The sequence below is a fragment of the Pinus tabuliformis genome, chromosome 1_2, assembly GCF_031772625.1.
Source record: "Pinus tabuliformis cultivar Carrire ecotype Pingquan chromosome 1_2, CPIR1, whole genome shotgun sequence".
Taxonomy (NCBI): Eukaryota; Viridiplantae; Streptophyta; class Pinopsida; order Pinales; family Pinaceae; genus Pinus; species Pinus tabuliformis.
Window position 1 is genome coordinate 638,913,819 of NC_142298.1, and position 23,516 is coordinate 638,937,334.

Sequence of the window (23,516 nt, forward strand, 5' to 3'; positions counted from 1 at the left end):
TCATTTACCATACCTTTTGAGTAAGTATAAAAAGACGTTTTATTTATTTACCATACCTCCACTTTACTTATATTTTTATTTGTTTACACCCTTGCATGTATATAAGGTGACTTATGGAGTAAAATATAAAAAATGTTTTATTTATTTACCATACCTCTCATTTATTTATATTTTTATTAATTTACCATACCTCTTTTATAAATATGGTTTGGGCCTTTGGCCCATGGGATTCACTTAAATAAAACCTATTCTTGAAAATGGGCGAATGGATTCACTTAAATAAAACCTATTCTTGAAAATGGGTGAATGGAAGGTTGCAACTCCTAATTTCAAGGTCTAAATTTACCTTTTTTACCCTCTCCCTTAAAATAAGGTGGGCTATTTCAGGTGATTTGTAAAAATGTACTATGATACAAAATATTCGCCCCCTTAAAATTGAAAACCTTAATTTCGCCAAAAGGGCGAACATTCACCCCTAAAATTTTCTATGCTCTTGGTGTTTTCCTTTGATGCAACTCTTTTCGAGGCCGTGTTAATTGTAACTACTAGAGAGATGCTCAACATCTATTGTACTTGGAGAAAGAGAGGACACTGATGGTAGGCAAATGTTAGCTTAAAACCTAAAGAAACTTCAAGACAAGACCAAGCAACAAACCAGGCTCATGATGGGGCTAAGGTAAATGATACATTTGTTGAAATTTCTCAGCCCTAAAAGTGGAAAGATCTATCCTGCTGGCACTGCTCAATGTCATAGTCCTTTCATCTGTGTGTGAGACTATCCAGATGATAATGTTCGCACATGGGAAGACACAGTACCTGCATGCAACGTTGTATAATCTTGACCTATGGGTGCTAAGGTAAACCTATCAATCCTCTAAGTCTTCCCTGAAGTCCTCAGCAAAAGTATCCTTGATTTTCTTCCATGTTAATGTTGTACCCTTGTCAATGAACAATTGTGTGTCTGAATATTAAACTTGTAGATTAACTGATGTCCATTCAACTTCCTCCCCAGTACTGCTCTCGACGATTTCCTTTGATGCAACTCTCTTAGAGGCCATGCTAACTGTAACTTCTAGAGAGATGCTCAACAACTATTGTACCTAGAGACAGAGAGGACACTCGTGGTAAGCAAATTCTAGGTTAAAACCAATAGCAACTTCAAGAGAAGACCAAGCAAAAAATTGGGCTCATGATGGGGCTGAGGTAAATGATACATCTTCTAAAATTTTGTCACCCTAAAAATGGCAAGCTCTATCCCACTGGCACTGCTCAATGTCTTAGTCCTTTAATTTGTGTGTGAGACTATCCATATGATAATGCCTACACATCGGAAGATGGGGTACCTGCATGCAACCTTGTATAATCCTAACCAATGGATGTTATGGTAAAATTATCGATCCTATAAGTCTTCCTTTAAGTCCTTAGTAAAATTATCCTTGATTTTCTTTCATGTTAATGTTGTACCCTTCTTAATGAACAACCGAGTGTCTGCATAAAATGGTATACTAACTCATGTCTGCTGAACTTCCTCCCCAGTACTGCTATCAATGGTTTCCTTTGATGAAAATATCTTGGAGGCCATGTTACTGTAACTGCTAGAAAGATGCACAATAAATGTTGTTGTACCTGGACATAGAGAGGACACTCATTGTAGACAAATGTTAGGTTAAAACAAAAGAAACTTCAAGACAAGACTAAGAAACAAATCGGGCTCATGATGGGGAAGATTGCGTAATTCTGGTTCAAAGAGGTCATTGGCTACCTGCTGGAACTGCGCATTTTGCAGTCCCAGTTGTCAATGGGAAGGCTTGATGACTAGAACTACGCAATGTGCAATTTAGTCTTGGGCTAGGGCCAGGAGAAAATGTGCATTGCGCAATCTTAGTGGCTAAGCTACGAGGCTGGATCCTGGAATTGCGCAGTGCACGGTTGGATCCAGGACATGACGAGCTTTGCACAATTCCAAAATTTAAGGCAAATGCCTTAAGCACCTAGAATTTGTAGTGAATGCAAGGAAATACAACATCACGGCCAAGGGAGTCCAGATCCACCCAAGCGGAGTGTGAAATCGAGAATATCTTAAGGATGGTGTGATTTTTAGTGTAAATCTAACTAAGTGATGATGCATGCAAGTGAAACAAGTGTAGGAATCAATTAGACCAAACCAAAATGAAGCATGTGAAAAGTTCATCGTAATGATGAATGTTAGTGCAAAAATAGGGTAATGCATGCGACACTTGGGAAAGGCAATGTAAAACTTGAAACATCACTTCTTCAAGCTAAAAAAATTTAAAACACCAACAATCATTCAAAGAAACAAGTGGAATAACACTCTCATAAGCTAAACAAGAAAAAGCGACAGAAAAAGTGGCAAGAGACTAGAAAAGCAAAACTTACTTGAAAAAGTGACGACGATCACACCAAAGGTTACTTGATCTCCTTGGGAATACCAGAGCTCCAAGATTGAATGTGAAAATGAGATCTAGCAGCATCAATTAAATATATTTGGTCAATTTAGGGTTTATGATACGAAGGCCAAAAATCAAGGAAAAAGCAACACTTGGCGACAGTTTCCAAAATAACTCACGTACCTCCTTCAGGCTACTAAAAATAGATCCCTATTTTTTAGGGTTGGTTTTTCACTTTTTTATTTTTTCTTTTTTGGGGAAAATCTGCCACACATTTCCCGGAGAGATTGCGCAATTTTGGGAGGAACCTAACAACTCTCTAGTTCATGCACTAGGCCGCTTCTGAGCAGAAAGGATTGTATGCAATTTCTCGGCTAAGTGGCTTTGGGATTCCTTTCATGCTCTTCACAATCACCTAGCTGAAGGTTGGTTTTCAACTAACATTGTACAATACTTGAGCTCAAGTCTCACTGTCAGCATGGACTGCGCAATTCTCTGGAGAAAGGCTAGTTTCCCTCAAGGATTCCATAATTCTCTAAGGCAAGACCAGAACTAGATGGAAACCAAGTGAAGAGATCAACTTGTGGGTTAGATAGTAACCCAAGTAAGAAAACACAAGCCAAGATGCAAAGGATGAGGGTCAGTCAAAGCACAAGTACTTGGATCAGTCTAAGATGAGCTGATGTGATTTAGAAGGGATGCTCCAAAAGAAGAATGGGAAAATTTTGGAGGGTGGTTGTAGCCGCTACAACAGAACCTATTGAACTAGTTTTTAAGTATGTTCATATTTGAAAGCATACTATACAAAATCAAATTAGCTGGAAATTTTTTTATTCATTAGAAGCACCATATCGTATATTATTTTAAAACGTGTAACTAGGATTACCATAAAGCAATAGTAAGAATAACTTTTTTAAAGGAATAACTTATCATAATTATAGAGAAATTCATAATTCCAAATAAAAATTGGAAGAAATTTGGGATGAGAATTATGAGAAGGCCAATGAAATTGTTGATAAGGAAACAAAAATAAATCAAGAGATAGAGGTTTTAGTGGATTTAGAGAACAAGGAAGATGCTTCAAGATAGATAAATGTATTTCGGATTAATCCAATCCTAATGATGTGATTAATCTGAAAGACATTTATCTACAATATGGATCACAAAAGTTTCATATCTAACATGCTTCAAGGTCTTATGAACAATGAGTGTACATTATTATCATTTGTGGTGAATAGGGGCACAAATGATTTGAGTGTTTTTTTGTCAGAATGTACATGGAAATTTTAGAACAACAATCAAGTAGAGCACAAGGAGGGGTAAGATGATTTAAAAAACTATATGTTTCTCCAAGGAACCTTTTTATGCACGTACAAAGATGGATATCCAATATAATTTACGTCTTCAATTATTTTCATCAAATATTGACAAAGTTTAAAATAAGGAACTCCTCTTTTGTACTTTTGAAGCATATTTTGCAATATTTTTCACTATTACATCTTGAGAAACAACTAGATGAATTTAATCGACATTAGATTGCCACAGTCTAAGAAGATTAACATTGTAAACATTTCTAGAATATCATCAATACATGCATGCTAATTTGTTTATTTTGCATTTATTATTCATGAATTTAATATTGATTAATCACATGAGATTTCCATGGGGAATTATATTTATATGCAACAATACACTTCTATTTTTGCAAGCACAAATCTACACTACACTTTGTATGTCTTTAAAAAACTTGTTCTATTTAAAAAGTTCTCACAATCTTCAAGTGAGAATTGAAAGAAGAAACTTGTGAGGTTTTCAAAGGTAGGGATCATCATTTAGGATTCAAGAAACCATTAATTGTTATATATGATGATGAATGTTAGGAAAATTTAATGTTGTTATATATGTTTAACAAAGAATGTCTTCCCAATTCATGAACATTGGAAGGAGGGGTATCCTTGCTCCTTCCAGACCTTGACATATTTTCTCTCATTTAACTCCCACAATGATATCAAGTATTAATAAAACTAATTTTTATAGGTTTTGGAGCACCTATGTGACAACCATTTTTGCTAATCCCTCTTGTAAATAAATTTCCATGAATTGTAATTCATGTGAATAATATATGGAAATTGTGAACCGTTCCAATGGTTTTCTTTGGTTAAATCACATCCTTAGTTTTTGTGGGTTATCCTAAGCCATTACAATTTTAAGATGGTTCATAATTTTCATGAATTAACGTGGTTTCAAAAAATTCCAATAAACCATGCTTTCAAGTAGTTTTCAATCATTTACATGGTTTCAAGTGGTTTTCAATAATTTGCATGGTTTCAAGTGGTTTTCTTTAGTTGTTTTTACATCTCAATTTTTAACTACATAATATTAGTTTCAATGCTTATTTTATCTTAGTCTTATTGTTTCATTCTCCATTTGTTTCTGGTTTTCAGTCTTATTTCCTAATGCATACAATATGGAACAAGTAATATGAGAAGTGAGACAATTTGAATTACCTGTATTTGCATGAATTTCTTGAATTGCATGATCTTCTTGTTCTCTCAATGTCTAACATCTTTTTCTCATCCTTTCTCTAGATTTTTCTTGCATTTCCTCTGTGGATGGAAATCTCTTTCATTTTCTAGATCCAAATCTCCAATTTCCCATGTTTGTTGAGAATCCTTGTGTAATTTTCACACTCCAGTATTTCTCTATGAATGAATGTTTTTGTTGTTTTTTTTTTACATTCGAATTTAGACTTTTTTTTTAGGTTGACAACAGAGGCTTGATCAAGCCTTTAAGCCATAACATTTTACATAAATAACATTAATAAAAGTTGGTAGGTGGTGGTTAGCCTTTTAATGGCTCGATTGAGCAACTAGTTAACCACTTATGTGGCTTAATTGAGGGTTTCTTTAACGATCAATCAAGAAATTTTAATTTTGAATTTAAGTTCTCGATCGAGCATTTTAAGCACTCAATCAAGCTCCTGAGGTCCTAAAAATCACAATTCCAGTGCCCTTTATGCAAATTTCTCTACAACCCCATTTTATACCCTAGTGGATTCAGAGTAGAATTTGTCCTTAAGTGGCATATTTGATAATGTTGGATTCATGAAAGAATCCTCTATCCAAGGGCATATTAATTTGACACTTTGGAATTCATATGATATCTTTCATCTATTTTCTTTTAAACATAACACTTGAAGGTTTTTGGAAAGTTTCAAAGGGGATGAATAAAAAATCGATAACATAAAATATACACAGCGAAAAAAATTCAAAAAATACCACTATATTTGTTTATGTGTCCTCTTAAAAAGGGTACTCTTTGTTTTTCAATTTATTTAAAGCTTTAAAAAAAATTCTTATGTGAACACATGTGTCTCCAAAATGCAATCAAAATATTACTTTTCCAACTTCGAAAAATAATAAAAAATAAATTTTCCATAAAAAATAATTTTTTAATATGAAAACCTTAGTTCCCTATGTGTAGATCATTCTCATATATATAATTTTTTTAATTACACATTTTAGAATAAGTTATGATATGTGAACACAGACATACCTCTTAAGAAGTGGGAAAATTTGCAAGGACAAATCTTTGATTAATGGAAAATTGAGAGATTATACACCACTAAATTTTTTGCAAAAAATATCATTAGGAAAACAACATAATTCTCCACATATTTTACTTTTACTCAAAAACAAAATTCACAATGCTTATATGAATTTTGAGAGATGCAATTCGATAGAAGAGGAAAAACTTGAAATTTCTTCACCACATTTAGCCCAAAAGTATAACCTATCAACATGCATTCACCCCTCACCAACAGTTTGAGTTATGCTCCTGTTGTCACCAATAGTCTGATTATTATCCTTTTTTTCCATCCATCAATAGTCTATGTCATGCTCCTATTGTCACCAAGGATATGATTCATACCCTTTTTGTCCATCCATCAACAACCTAGGTCATGCTCCTATTGTCAACAATACTTGGAGCCATGCCCCTATTTTCCATACATCAACAATTTGGGTCATGCTCCTGTTGTCACCAACAGTCTGAGCCACACCCCTATTATCGATCCATCAACAATTTGGGTCATGCTCCTATTGTCACCAACAGTCTAAGCCATACCCCTATTGTCCATCCATCAACATTTTGGGTCATGCTCCTATTATCACCAATAGTCTGAGCCATACCCCTTGTTGTCCATCCATCAACAATCCAGGTCATGCTCTTGTTGTCACCAACAATACAATCCATAGCCCTGTTATCCATCCATCAATAGTTTGGGTCATGCTCTTGTTTTCACTAATAGTCTGAGCCATACCCCTATTGTCCATCCATCAACAATCTGGATCATGCTCTTGTTGTCACCAATAGTTAGATCCATACCATTGTTTTCCATCCATTAGTGTTATTCATGTTCCTATTGTCTCCAATAATCTGAGCCATACCCCTACTGTCCATCCATCAATAGTTCGGGTCATGTTCCTATTGTCACCAAAAGTTTTAACCATACCATTGTTGTCCATCCATCAATAGTCTGGGTCATGCTCTTGTTGTCACCACATTAGAGAAAATTTGAGGTCTAAAATGGGCCTCCTAAGGAATATTATAAAATAATAATGGAAGTAATAAAATGAGATTATATTACATCATCAAATTTTAGAAGGAAAAAAGAAAAAAATATTTTTTCAACGTGTATTTTCAACAAATCTCCCTATGGTTTTACTCATTTTTTAGCAGGAGCACTCATCAGATGCAAAATTTAATTTCCAGTATAAGAAGTACCCATGTTGTATACTTTCAATGGACCCTACTACACAAAAATGAGAAATACATGAAAAAATGTGATTGCAATCATATTTTTCATGTAGTAGGGTCCATCAAAAGTATGCAACATGGATACTCAGATGAGAAATTAAATTTCGCATCTGATGACTACTCCTACACGGAATTTGAGTAAAACCATAGGGAGATAAGTTAAAAATATGAGTTAAAAAATGGTTTTTTTTAATTTTTTAATTTTCCTATATTTTTACTTTTTTATTCCAAAATTGGTGAATCCTCCCCATGATTGACATCATCATCTTGAATCCTATTGCTTCTTATAAAATTTATTTTGGTTGTACATTTTTTTAGGCCCATTTTTGACCTAAAAATTTCTCTAAAGACAGTATGAGCCATACCCCTATTGGTGTTACATTAATGCTCCCTCTCATTGATAGAGGAATTCTCCACTAGTCCAAGCTTGTCTCTAAAGAATACAAACTTCACCTGAGGTAGAAGCTTTGAGAAAATGTTAGTCATCTACTCATTAGTTGAGGTATACTAAACCCTCACTACTCCCTTCAATATCATACCACGAATGTAGTGGTACTTGATACCAATTTTCTTTGACCTGGCGTGCAATTTTGGTTGTCAAAAAATATCATGGTCAATTCCGACATTTCCTCAAACATTTTGGCAAGAAATTTCCAAAGCCAAACTGCTGACAAAAAACTACACAGGTTGCCATATATTCAACTTCAATAGTACTAAGTGCCATGGAAGAATGTTTCCTACTCATCTAAGAAACCATTGTTGATCCCAATAAAAAAACATCCTCCAAATGTACTCTTTCCATCAATAACACTTTCAACCCAATTAGAGTCAGAGTATTCCAATAGCCTAAGCTCATTTCCAAGTTCATTAAAGAACCAATTAGTTCTTGCATCTTCATTACACTTTTAAAAAAAATATTTGATCAGTTTCATCAATTTAAAATGCTATTCAATGGCCAACTCCCTCTTAATCTCATACATATTCTACTGTGATCATTTTGAGCTCCCTCTGAAGCTAACATAAGTTTTTCTATTTACCCCTTCTTTAGTACAACATATCGTAGTTGCTCCAATTGAGTCCTTAAGGCCTTCTTAAATTATGATACTTCTTCAAAGTCCTAACAACTAGAGCAAAACATGATCTCCCTCTTACTTGGAGAATCTTCTATTCTCTCATCTCTAGTCACAGACAGGCATATTTCAAATTTTCTTATCTGTCTACTCCCTCTTAAGCTTAGATCTTCAAATCTTGATTCTAGAACAAATCACTTTATCATAGAATTTTCTTTTTTCTTCCACTTCTTCTCCCTCTATTTCCAAAGCCATGTACCTGCAATCCTCATTATCTTTTGAGGAGAATGTCAGCTCCTAGGAAATTTGAGACACAAGTCTTTGACACAGACCTTTGGTATATTATAATATTATGATCTCCTATGATGATAAGAGATCATCTAAGTATACTTCAAAAAATATTGTAGTGATGATGCATAACACTCATTCCAATGATTTAAGAAGTCATCGATATTTAAACTTAGTTCTCCAATTATAAAATTATATACATGGAAGTATTTATCAAGCTTGACTTCATTGCAAATGCATCTAGGATTTTGATTACAAGAAAGTATCTAGGCATCTCCAAGACCTTTATAGACAACTTTAATGATGTTAATATTCTTCCATGTTATGATCTCCTCATGGTCACTTTATATTCAAGATCCTTGGCCTTGAACAAAGTAATATTTATACTCAAGACTAAGAACAATCTACTTTAGTGATGTAGCTTGTCATCTATAATAGGTATTCAAACTTCAAAATTTTATCATTTTTGTAGTGTGCTCACAAATACTTCCAAATTTTCCATAATTCATAATCTGGTTAATAATTGTGACACATGGTAAATCAATAACATCATCTAATTACCAACTCATGGTAAATCATCAGCATCAACTACTTGCCATATCCTAGTTAGTACCTGACACATGGCATATCTTAGCATCAACTTGTCACCATATTGTTATAGCACCATTTACCACCCTTGGTAGATTTGATGCTCTATGATATGGCATAGGGAAACCCTTCCCTACCAGACTTGGTCCATTTTCTAAAAAACAATGTTTTAAATCCCATACGCGATTATGCCCTATCTAAAACACGTGTACATGCGGGTCAACCTATACCCAACCCATGTATATGTGTTAAAAAATTAAAAAATATATAATCTCCCTTAATTCGGGTGGGGTTTACAGGTTTTACTGAATACCCACCTACTATAGCCCATGGCCCAACTATTTCCCAACTGAAAAAACTAATTTGGAGAAGTATAAATACATCTCCATGGGAAGGCCTAAAGGGAGGAGGAAGGATTAGATATTGATATTATAGTTGATTACATCCCTGATCAAGTTTGAAGATATCCCTGTGCCTTCTGCACTCCCAATCATAGGAAACCCTGTTTCCTTCTTGAGATGTTCATCATCCCTTCATGACATCCTTGTGTATACTTATGGAGGAGGATTGTTGAGGCCTGGGTAGGACAGATCTAGAGGACAGTTTCGCTTGGAGCTGGCGGATGACTCAGGTTGTAGTTCTTCTGTATTTTCTTTAGCTTACATTAATAAAGAGGCGATGTCTTGTTCCTGATGATTATGGTCTTTATGCATTAATTTATGTCATGATTTTCTTATAAAATCTCACGTTAATTATTATTTTCTTACATGATTATATGATCTAACCTTGATATCATGAACATGCTTTCAATTATTTTTGGTGTATATGCTTTGCCTTGAATGAATTGCAGGTATTAAAACGCAAGGAAGAAGAAGAGGGTTTGAACCCTACAAGAACGACCTCAAACGTAGGACCTATGGGTAAGACCTTATGTACCAAGTTTAATTGTTTAAGTATTAGGACTGTTTGTTTGTGTGTCTCTTTATGCTGTATGCCCTCCTCTCTCTTGGGGTTCCCAACCCAATACCTTAGGGTGATTGTACCCGAAATAGAATTGGCGACTCCACTAGGGACAACATTCTTGGTTTTCCTAGATTGGGTTGCTTCTTCTTGACTAGGACCCGCTTGATTGATTTCTTGCTTTTACAGTGCTTGTGACCTGTTTTCTTCCTAGAAATCAAGTCTGATAATTTAGATGAGGCCTGGATTTTTTGTTTTTATTTATTGAGCTTTATATACCCACTTTTTAGAGGATACAGTAGCATATACATGCTAGTTTCTTCAAAGAAACTCGCGTATACGTGAGTTTCCTTTGTTTCAATCACATATAGATGTTTATTTGTCTTTGCACAGTCGTGTATACCTTATTTTGAATAAATTTTTCATAATATTGGATGCAGTTAAGATTTTTTCATAATGGTTTTTGCTATTTTCTGGTCATTCACTGTCAGTAAAGCTCTGCTTTCATGCAAGTTTTCAGTTTCTAATCTTCTCTGTGTTGAAAAACCTAGTCAAACTAGGGTTTGTTTTTTGACTAAAGTTTGAGTTTGGGCTTTGGGTTCAAGGCTCCTTCTAGAAGTTCTTGGTTGTTCTGACTTTGTGGACCAAGAAATTGGTTGCAGTTGCGTTTATAACCCAACTTTCGGATTTCTTTGCTTTGCTTTCCTTTTTTGGTTGACCTATTTTGTTTTTCATGCTTTTTGAGTGCCTCTTTGGCGATCTTGAAAGTATTTCTTGACATTATTTTGGTTTGATGAAGTCCTTTATACTACTATTTATATCAATCTATGCAAGTATATAGTCCTTTGTCATTTCAAGTTTTATTATATTAATGATGTGCATAACTTGCGAATTTTGAGACTCTTTATACTTGTTTTGATCTTGGAACTTTAGTAATCTTTGTGTTCTCATTATTTTTGAGAAACTATGAACTTTTTTCGATTGGTTTTGCTTGGTTTCGAGGAAAGTTTTTCATTGAATTTGTGCACTCCTTGTAGTCAAGTTGGCCTATTGATCTTGTGAAGTAACACATTTTCTTATTGTATGAGCATCCATAGAATCTTTCACATTCATTATAATTTGCAGTAAGTTAGTTTGCAATGTAGGAATTTTAGTCTTTTTGTTAGATTTTGAGTGTGGAGCGTGTTTTCTGAAAAAAGAAAAAAAAAATCTTTTGCAAGTTTATTCGTAGAACCTTAGATAAATCTCTTTTCATCGAAGAAAAATGGTTTCATTTTCATATAGATATGTTTCCATCGATTTATTTTGCGTCAAAACACCACAAGTTTCACTCTCATTTTACTTGTGACTTTGGAACAACCTTTTAAAATCAAGCACTTAATTAAAAAAAAACTAGAATATTTTTTGATTTGTCATTAATTACATCAAGAAGCCTAGCTCTTTAGGGCCTTGGAATAGGTGAGTGGAGAGTTAACTCTCCAAGGCCACTCAAACTGTTAAACATAGATGTTAAATAATGAGTTAAATCCAGTGTCGTTAGAAAGGTCGAGAAAGCTCCTTTCTACTAGGAGTCGAGCAAGAGGGAGAGTGAAGACAAGGAAAGAGAGATACCCCCTCTCCTATTTGTTTAATCTCGCCCAGAGACTGTTATTCTTGGATTTTGATACAAACTGGTTTCCATAGTTTCTATTCCTAGGGACCACATAGGTCGTTGTGGAGGGGAATCTCGCGACACCTGAGGCAGACATTACATCATGTTCATTATTACTTCTGGAGGGTACCCTTGCAAAGCTCAGGTAATTGCATCAGCAAAGGCTTTTGTCTGGGGGTTAGCGTAACTGTGTCTATTACCTTTGCTGGTAGGCTTGGGCCATAATTATCCCAAAGTATCTTCAGAAGGTCCCTTACTTCACTTTATTGTATTTTGGTGTCTGATCCTCATCACCCAGAGCATAATATTTGGAAGTTTCTTGATTGGTTGCATCTTTAGCAACTTTATAGTGGCTTGCTCTTTTCTCTTTGTATTTAGTTGGCCTTAGGTCGATTTGTCTTGTCACATTGGGACCTTAGATTTTGAGTGACTGACCAACCACTCCATTAATCTTGAAAGGCTTTTGATATTTCTTTTGAAAGTTGTGGAGTTGCCTCCTTAAGGGCAAAGGTTTGATTATGCATCTCTCTTCCTTGGAAATTCATTTGTACAATCCCGTAAGGGAAGGATCTGCATATAATTTGGGTATGGCCAATATTCATGTGGAGGCCAACCAAGAGACCCTTCCAAAAGGGGATATGTGTGCTTTTCCTTTCTTTGGAAATGTTGGTACCCCCTTGATGGCCACTTTGAATATTCCTGGATTGAATGTTGGAATACTAGTTTGGATGTGGTCCACTCCGAATATTCCAAATGTTCTTGAAGCTTCTCATATGAATGCTTTATTTCAAGGGCATCAAATGGGTGTTAATTGTTCATCTTCTTCAAAAGAGAAATATAGGATTCCTCTTTCTCCTCCCTCTTGTAATAAGAGATCTAAAAATAAGATAAAGAGGAAGAAGAAGAAGAAGAATAGTTCTATCCATGAATCATCACCAACCCCTGCAAGTCATGTTGGAGATGAGATTTCAGCCGCTGCAAGTCATGCTGGGGGCATAAGTCTAGTCACTACAAGTCATACTAGCAATGGGTCACCTACCTCTGTGAGTCATATTTCTGTTGAATCACCTACTTTTGTGAGTAGGGTTGGGGGCACAAGTCCTATCTCTCTTGGGAAAGAGTCACTAACCTCTGCGAGTCATGTTGGGGACTCCACCAACAACTGTTAGTCATGTTGGCATAATGGATATTGATAAAAACCTAGGCGTAGAAGATTTAAACCTAAGTTCCCTTGTAAGATATGTAAGGGAGACCATCTTACTCATTTTTGCCCTAGTATTCCAGTGGTACAAAGGATATGGTCCAAGTTTTAAGGCTCTTCTACTCCTAAATCTATTATGGTTTCTCAACAGTCTAATCAACCATTGGTTGATGAAGTGGTCGAGCCAGTGCAATCTTTGGCTGGTTCCACTCCTCTTTTGGGGGGTGAAGTGCCTAACAACAGAACCTTCTTGATTTCTAGTACAGAATCTTCTGGTCTAGGGGGAAATCTCGTCTCTTCGAATGTAGCCGCCCCCCCAAGTTCCAGTAGCATCTCCTTTGATTGGGATAATCTTGTCAAGCCTCATCTTCCTTTGGCTACACCTTTCCAAATAAGGGTTATAGTTAATTCCACAAACGTCTATCGATGTATGTTGGACGAAGGATCCGCAAGTATTATATCCTCCTTGACTTGAAAAGCTTTGGGTTCTCCAAAGTTGTTGGCAGCTGATAATCAATTGTTAGCCTATGATAGAAGACCTAGTGAATTTATGGGTGTTCTTCCTCAATTGCCAATAATTACTTTATGTGGGAAGATTATCTTAAATGATATGATGGTGGTTGATCACCCTTTAGACTTTAATATGCTACTTGGGCGTGAATTTGTCTATGTTATGAATGTTGCAGTGTCTTCACTCTTTCAAGTGATGTATTTTCCTCGTAATGGAAATATTGTCACTATTTATCAGCTTGCATATGACAACCACCCCCCTAATTCGAATTTACTATAGAATACCCCTTGGTATGTTCCAAGTGTGCAGGTAGACTCTACCCGGCCATGGGTGAACTATGTGGCATTGTATGCTCAATGTTCAATTTCTTCTGAGAAGAATCCGTCGAACTATTATTTTCTTTCTTGGGACTTGGTCCCAATAGTTGACCGGGTGATTTCTCCTATGGGGACATGGGACCCCTTAATTCCCTCTTTTGATCCTTCTAGTTCTCGTTATTTCTTGGAAGTTAAGTCACCAATTCTGTTTCACGTAGAATCACCCTAGGGTCTTGGGTTGGAAACCCCAATAGAGCGGAGGGCATACAACATAAAGAGACACACAAACAAGCAGTCCTAATACTTAAATAGTCAAACGTAGGACCTACGGGTAACACCTTATGTACCAAGTTTAACTATTTAAGTATTAGGACTACTTGTTTTTGTGTCTCTTTATGTTGTATGGCCTCCAGTCTATTGGGGTTTCTAGCCCAAGACCCTAGGGCGATTCTCCCCAAAACACATATTCTGGTCACAAAGACACATGGTATAAATACTAGTCACCATCATCCTTTTCAATGTCTCTGACTCCCAATGAATCTCCAAGGGCCTCACTCTTCATGAGTGATTTCTTTCCTGATGTTAAGTGTTCTCCTCATCCTATCTATATATTCTAAGAATGAGGCTAAAATGCACCCAATCAACTAAGTGTACAGGACTCTAGGACCATTCTTCCTCATTCTAGTCAATATCTTCGACACGGGAAGAATGTTTGTCCTTTCTTGAACCATTCTCCTAAAGGTAGAATGCATGTCCCATACTAGAGAATTCTCCTAAGGTAGAACATTTGTCCCATGATTCTATCATATCAATAATCTGGACCATTCTCCTAGTCATCTTGATCCAGAGAAAAGTTTTGTCCTTGATTTTGTTATCTCATCACTCCCTCTTGCTGAGAGAGATATGCTCAATCATTTCAAGCTTGTCCTCAAAGTATATAGACTTCATCATGGGATCAATCTACTTGAGTTGTAGAACTAGAGCCATACTGCTCTCTTTTGTACCATGTCTTGGTACTACATCTCAAGGTGCCCCAACTTGTCATCATGTTGTCACTTGCACCTGATCAAATAATGTTGCATGTAGTTTTTGAATCCCTACTTCTTCACAACTTTCCATCCAGCTGAAATATATTTGGCCACTACAATACAAAGTGTGATAGATGTCTTGTTAATGCTCATATTCATAATAGACCCAAGACTCAAACAATATCCTGATGAAATTTCTATGTCTTCAACACTCTCTTCCTAATCTGAACCAACAGTTGTGTTTCACTATTTTAGAAAAAACTAAAAACATAACTAACTTTTCCATGACCAACTATACCATGCTGGTACACCAACCTTTTTTCTAGGTTTATCACCATAGTTTATTCCCCGTCATCTTGACTACGCGCTCCCTCTCACACTAAGACATATCCTCATGTGGTGATTTTGGTTTCTCTCTCTGCCATTGTAACTTTTAAGCATATCAACTATATAGTTGATCCAGACTTATGAAGGAATTCAACAAAATACATAAATACCCATATACACATAGATGCAGTAGAAATAAAACTTCATTTCATTAATGTCAAAGAACTGAAATATGCTTACATACAAAAATAAAAATGAACTAGCTCGAGTGATGGTATTTTATCTCTAAGAAGAGATGTGGTGGCACATGCCTCTGAACTATGTTACAATGAGGCTCAAAGGCCTATTTATTATTGAGAAATAATGGAAAACTCTAAACATCCAAAAACCTAACCCTAGGAGATGAAATGCCAAAAATGTGGGCCCCGTTTGGGTAAATTGGTACATCAACTTCTGGGGGTTGTAACTTTGGCATACAATCTCTGTTTGGTTATCATAATACCTCGTTTCATAGATATCAAAGAGAAGATTGAAAGAAAATTGGAAAGCCAATTTAGGACTTTTCATAAACTCTCAGTTTTCCCTAGAAACGTCTCTTAGGTCCTCAAAACGGCTCTGGAAGTTTAAGACTCGAAAAACTACCAAAAATAGTAAATTGTGCTACAAATAAGGAAACTGAAAAACTGAAAGAAACAGTGTTGGTGGTCCAAGTGGAATAGGCAGGTAGCCACCAATATCCACTTGGATCAGTGCCCCCCCAGGAAGCAATGGTCCTCATTGCGTTGAGTACCTCCATGAGATGGGGAAATATCTGCTGAACTTGGTCCCTCGTGAGCCACTTGCCTTGGTGCAGGAGTTGGCCATCTTTGACAACCTGATACAGATGGATCTTCTGCTAGTGAGTGTTCTTGATCTATGTCTCCATCATCATCATCGGTTGTGGCATATTCCATGTAGTCTGGGTTTAACTATGTTGATGTGAGTTGTTTTGTAATGTTTGATGTGTTTAGTAATGGTGGAAAGTATGCTCGAAGGTGTCCACATTGAACATTAGGTGTAGGCCAATTGAATGGTGGGATACTGAGCTCGAAAGAATTGTCCCCCACAGCCTTAGTGATGGTGTAAGGTCCATATTAGAGCGGGCGAAGTTTGAAGTGGGGCCCAGCGAGGCGCTCCTTCTGTAGATGTAACCAAACTTTGTCGCCCACCTGGAAATTGTGTGGCACCCAATGTTGATCACGACGCTACTTGTACTTAGCATTAGATTTGTCCACTATGTCATGGACCTGTTGGCCGATGTGTTGAATGCACTCAATGAAGCTATTAGCCTTGTCATCTTTAGAATGTATATGAGACGAATCTGCCTAAGTAGCTACAAATGGTATGGCCACATCAATGGGACATAGTGGCCGGAATCCCAACCCCACCTGAAAGAGGTTGTGGCCAGTTGAGTTATGGAGAGCTCTATTATAGATGTGCTGGACATAGGGGAGGCTTTCATCCCATCTGCGTAGATCTTTCAAGTTGTACATACGGAGAATGTGTATGAGTATCCTATTGACAACCTCTATTTGGCCATCAGTTTGGGGGTGGAAAGTCATGGACTTGGTGAGCTTGGTATCCAACATCGACCAGAGACTTGAAAAAAATTTACTTAGGAACCTGTTGTCCCAATCTGAGATAATGGATTGTGAGAACCCAAAATTTACCCACACTCGTTCAAAGAAGAGCTTAGCAGTGGCTTATTCCATTATACTCTTCTTGCACACCGACAGAATGGTCATCTTAGATAATTTGTCGACAACCACGAAAACGAAGTCATTACCATGCTTAGTAGAAGGAAGGCCTGACATGTAATCCATGGAGATGGATTCCCAAGGTCGACTAGGAGTAGGCAGAGGAGTATATAGGCCTTTCTTCTTGATGGTCGATTTGGAAATGGCATAGGCAGTGCAGGATATGATGTACTTCCCAACATCCTGTTGAAGCTTCGGCCAATAAAAATACTTCTGCAGTACTACCACTATCTTCTCTACCCCACAATGTCTAGCAACCCGAGTGTAGTGCGCCTCCCAAATCATCTTGGAACGCTCACATGAAGGAACACATATGTGTCCCAGGTGGCATAACAGTGCATCTTGGAAATGAAAATTTGGAACTTGGTTACCTTCCAAGAGTGTCTGGTATCTACTACCAAATTTTGGATTGCTCTTGTAAAGATGCGGCCACCCTGGAGTCTCGTGCTCACAAGAGTCAAACATAGTGATCAGCACCATTGTTGGTGCTTCCCTTCTTGTACTTAATGTTCAAATGGAACTATTGTAGGTATGTGGACCATTTTTGATGGCGATCATTCTGCAACTTCCCTTATATCTGTATGAACTGCAGGGGTCGGTGGTCTGTGTGGATGACTGTTTCCTTCCCCATAATGTAATGCTTCCATTGTTGGCAAGCCTACACAATGGAATACATCTCTTTGTCATAGGTTGGATACTTTCGAACTGTGTCTAAAAGTGTCTCACTGTGATATGCCACTAGATGCCCTTGTTGAGTAAGAACTACACCAATAGCATAGTCGGAGGCATCTGTCTCGATCTCAAATAGTTGTTGCAGGTATGGTAATGTGAGAATTGGTGCAAAGTAGAGGTGATGCTTCAACTCGAAAAATGCCTTCTATTGGAATTCAAACCAAAATAACTTTTCTTTCGCTCCACCCTTGATGACTTGACTTAAAGGCCAAGCAATATGAGAGAACCCAACACGAACCTACGATAGAAATTAGCAAGACCCAGAAAACTACGAAGCTCTGTTAAAGTGGTTAGGGCTGGCCAATCTTGAATGACTTGTATCTTTGTTGGGTCCACATGCACACCCTTCTCATCAATGATGTACTCGAGATGTTGAACCTGGGTCATGCCAAAAGTGCATTTCTCTAAATTGGCACACAGCTTGTGTTGTCGCAGGGTTTGACGGACCTGTCAAATATGGTGGAGGTGCTCTCCATGGATTTGAAAGTAGTCTTCCACACATAGAAGGGTTTGATAGGCACCTGGTGATAACCGGACTTCAAGTCAATCTTGTTGAAATACTTAGCCCCCTTGAGCTAATCCAAAAGGTCATCAATCCTCGGGATTGGGTACCTATTGCGGACAGTGATCTTGTTCAGCTTCCGATAGTCAATACAGAGTTTCCAAGTCCATTCCTTCTTTTGTACCAATACAATCAGGCTCCCATAGGGTGATGAGCTTGGCCTGATGTTCCCTTTCTGCAACAACTCGTAAATCTGCCTCTTGATCTCATCGTTCTCTAGAACAGAGCGTCAATAGATCAGTCCATGAGGTAGTGGCATGCATGGGGTCAGATCGATGGAGTGCTTGACCTGACAATGTAGAGGTACCCCTGTAGGCGAGGAAAAAATGTCCCTGTACTCCTCCATGACCTTGTTCATCAGTTGTTGTTATGCAAAGGAGCCTTGTCTGGAATCGGTGGCCACAACATTCTTCTTTTGCTGAGGATGAATCATAAGGAAAACAAATTTCCTAGTCTGGGAATGATCTTACTGCATTATTTTGCAGCGATCAAAGAGATGGCAGTTGGCGAGGCTACCTTTGGTATCCTATACAACTTATCGCCGAAAGTAATAATCACAAAGAGAGGTCTAGACTCATATACAACATGTCACTTCAACAAGTATGGTTGTCCTAATAATACATCACAAACTTCAAGAGGAGAAACATCACACAGTACCTCATCCATGAAGGGATTCATGTTGTAGGTAAGGTGGCACTGTTGGTTGACACGAATATCTCATCCTTGGTGAAGCCACCCGATGGTGTACATCTATGAATGTGTTGTAGTTGGTAGGCCCAGCCGCTTCATGACCTCTACTGAAATGAGGTTCTTTTGGCTCCTGATGTCAAAAATGAACTACAACGGAGAACCCTTCACCAACATTTGTGAGTGGAAGAGGCGTTCCCCCTCCTTTGGATCTTCAAGCTCATTCTTCTAGATCTTAGTGGTGGCCATGGTGGCACTGGGCTCCGCGTCAATGATTTGCTTCCCTTTGTCGTTCCCCTTGTCAGTTCTGACTCAGAGTTGGAACATGCATCTGATTTAGAAGCCTTTAGCTCAACCACCCATGACCATTGACTGCTTGGCCCGACACTCACTCGTGTTGTGATTGGAGCTCTTATGTTACTCACACCATTTTCCTGTGTCCTTCTTTGTCTTCGCGGTGTTTTTATTTGCTGGCGGGTTGTCCAGGGTCACCCTGACTTGGCTTTGTCCTTTGCTCTATGTTTTTGGGGAGCCTTTTCCTTGCTTCAGATTTGCAAATTCAAAGTCTCACTTCTTCTATTTAAACATTTTCTCAATCTTGACATCATATCGGTACGTCATGTCAAGCGAGGAGATGTCCAGGAACTCCATCTCGTCCTAGATGTACTTGTGTAGACAGTCGTGGTACTTTAGTACCAAATGCCACTCAAAATCCTTGATACCCAACTTTGTGCAAAGGGTATGTAAACTCCAGCACATCTTGGTCCCTTCCTTGCCGTAGTGTGGTCCACTTTATGTAATTATCTTCATAGCTCTCAATAGGGTAATATTGTTCCTTGATGGTGTCTCAGAAAGAATTCCAAGTGAGTGCGGCTGAAAACAGTGAGGATTCCTCTCATCCTTTTGTTCACCGTAGGTTTCCCACCAGTCCTTGACGTGTGGGATAGCTTTGAGAAGTGCAAAAGTAATTTTTCCCGATTGGAAAAGTCATGAACTAAAAAATAACCTTCCAACATATTTAACCATTTCTCTACGGAGTCTGCATCTATCTCGCCCTCAAATATGGGAATATCAAAGTTAATTTGTACCTTAAAAGAAGCAGTGCCTCTAGAGTGGCTGCTGGATGAAGATGTGTCACTGTGGGTAGTTGTTAAAGGATCTGGACAAAGTTTTCCATCAACGTGTTCCTCTGTCGCTCAAGGGCTTCCTCGAGCACTATTTTGAAAGGATCTCCTACCCCCTCATCTTTATTTTCTTTCGCGATGGGAGGCCATTGAATTTTGTGAGGCTAGTCTTGCAAAGGTTCAACCAGATCAAGCCCTAACTCCTTATACCCTGAACTCGTTGGGGACATGCAAAGAAAAACATAGAAAAAGTAGACCGCTCTAATACCACTAATTCGGACTTATGCAGGAATGCAACAAAATAAAAAAATACCCATATACACAGAGATGCCGCAGAAATAAAACTTCATTTCATTAATATCAAAGAACTGAAATATGCTTACATACAGAAATAAAAATGAAATAGCTCGGGCGATGGTAGCTTATCTCTGAGAAGATATGTGGCAGCTACATGCCTCTAAACTGTGTTACAATTAGGCTCAAAGGCCTATTTATTATTGAGAAGCAATGGAAAACCATAAACATCCAAAAACCTAACTCTAGGAGATGAAGTGCCAAAAATGTGGGCCCCATTTGGGTAAATTGGTATATCAACTTCCTGGGGATCATAACTTTGGCATATGATCTTTGTTTGGCTATCATAATACCTCGTTTTGAAGAGCTCAAAGAGAAGGCTGAAAGAAAACTTGCAATCTAGTTTGGGGCTTGTTGAGTCTCTCCTTTTTCCCTAAAAACATTATTTAGGGCCTCAAAACAACTCCAAAAGTTCAGGACCTGAAAAATGCCAAAAATAGTAAACTCTTATACAATTAAGGACACTGAAAAACTGAAAGAGTCAATGCTGGGGATCCAAGTGGAATAGATGGGTGACCACCAATATCCACCTGGATTGATAGCCTTACAATTTCAATGACAATCCATAATTTCAAACTCAAAGATCTACTCTCTCTAAAGGTAGTATAAGGCTCTCTTACTTCTCCCAGAGTCAATTTTTTCTACCACAACTACTCACTATGAAACAAGTCCTTCAAGTTTCATCAGAGACAAATCGCTTGCGATCAATCAATCCTAGCATGTCTATTTGTAATAGCCTTTTTGTGAACTTGTGACCTCGATATTTAGCTTTTCTAGTAGACAAAGACCAAAGCTATGATACCATGTTTGTTTTTTAGTACAATTGATATAAGTACATTATTTATAAACTATGGTAATTATTTGTGAATATATATTACAGTTTTTTTATCTTCATCAATAAATCACACTTTATATATTCAATCAATAACCATGGAAGGAAAGTAAAGATAACAAATTTTGAAAACCTAAGATATGTGAGATCACATGTATAAGAGACAAAGATGTGTGTGTGATAAGTGAATGTATAAAATGAAAACTTTCAAGTGTATTTTATACCCAAGATGCCCAAGAGGCATCTCTTAAATTAAATCATGTCTCTTTGTAAATCAAATTATAGAAAGTCTACACATTTAAATTTTTACTCATTTGTTAAAGTGTTGAATATCACATAAACAATGGTGGGCAATAACTCTTGGTAAGTATATTTATGTACATCTTGTTCCTATTCCATTTTTTATGCAAATACTTTCTTAAATTATGGTTGGTAGTAACTAATGGTAAATATGATATTTACATGAGTGTGCGTTATTTTCAAGGATCTTAATTTTAGGTGGTTTTGTTGATTTCCCTTCTTCTAATTTAAAATTTAATTTTCTTTCATGCTTTTACATAGTACTATAAATACATCAAGGATTATGAAGACCAACCATAGCTACATTCTTTAGCAGGAGCTAGATATTGGTCAATTCAAAAACATCTTATGAATCTCTTAAGGATTTTTTAGCATACAAATAAAATTGTAAAGAATTCAGATTAATTTCATGTATTCTTAAAATCTAATAAGTCAAATTTGATCTTAGGGAATTGTTAATCATCATCATCATCATTTTTTTCATACGAAAAAAATTGATCATATTCATGTGAATTGAATACACATATTGTGGCCCTCTAGACTTCTTAATTAGGTTCTTGTAGCCAATAAAATGATTAAAATTGAGGATAACATATAGATACAAAAATAAATTAGAGAGGATCAACTCCATAATTCTCATAATATCACCATATCAACTTTATTTACTTACAATCTACATTACCTTCGTAGCTAAGTCTTAATTCAACTATCTCACAAAAGGAGAAGAAAGATGGAAAGCATTATACTATCCAATAGACATGGAGATACAATTATAAATTAAAATCCACATTAAGGTAATTTTCAAGTCTAAAATGAGGCCTCCTAAGGAAAATAATAAAATAATAGATAAATAATCAAATAAGAGATGATTTTTAAAGAAAAAGAAAGGAAACTACCCTTTCTATTGTATTTTTGGCCTATTTCCTTGAAGGATTACTCGAATGTCAAGTATAGACACCAATTTGATGCAAAACCAAATTCCACATGCAAAGAGTACCCACTATGCATACTTTGGTGTAGATCCACATAAAAAAAAAATGAAAAAACATGAAAAAAAACATGTTGAAACATTTTTTATTTCATGTTTTTTCAATTCTTTATTATGTGGGTCTACTCTAAAGTATGCATAGTGGTTACTCGACGGATGTGGAATTCATTTGATGATAAAATGGTGTATACACATGACATTCGAGTAAACCTACAAGGAGATGAACCAAAAATATAATTGAATAAAGTAGTTTTTTTATTTTCTCTCCAAAATATTCTCCTCTCAGGATGACAACATCATCTTGAATCCTATTGGTTCTTTTAATGTTAATTTTGTTAGTATATGAATATTTTTTTTAGGCCCATATTTTACCTCAAAATTCCCCTAATGTGGATTCTTGCTCCAAACCATCCACTAAATTAGAAATTATGAAAAATCCAAATGGAATATACAAATCATATTTGGATAACCCATCTTCATTTTTGTTGAGTTCCTAAAGCACATGATTGAAGGAAATACATTCAAAATAATAATGGCTTCCTATATTCCGTAAAGAACGTAAAGAAGGGGAAGAAGATTCATGTTTTCCAATGAATTTTTTTTATTCTCCTATGTAATAACTAGCTTATAAGCCCCAAGCATTTGTAGTTTTTAACTCCTTTCACCTAATATGCTAGGACAATAGCTCTTAGAGAATAAATTCCAACCTATTATTTTTCCCTCTATGAGTCTCATATCAAATGTGGATGACATAATCATTTTGTTTTAGAAATAAAACAACACCAATCCCACATATGGAAGGAATGTCTTGAGAGGTTCCATCAAAGAAACCCCATGGAATACCATAGTCAAGGGTAGGTATGAATGGGCATATACATTTAGACAATTTTGGTTCCACTTTGATTTCATTGTATATTTTGATGATCAAACCTATATAAATTTCAAGGGGAATATCCATAGACTTAAAAATATAG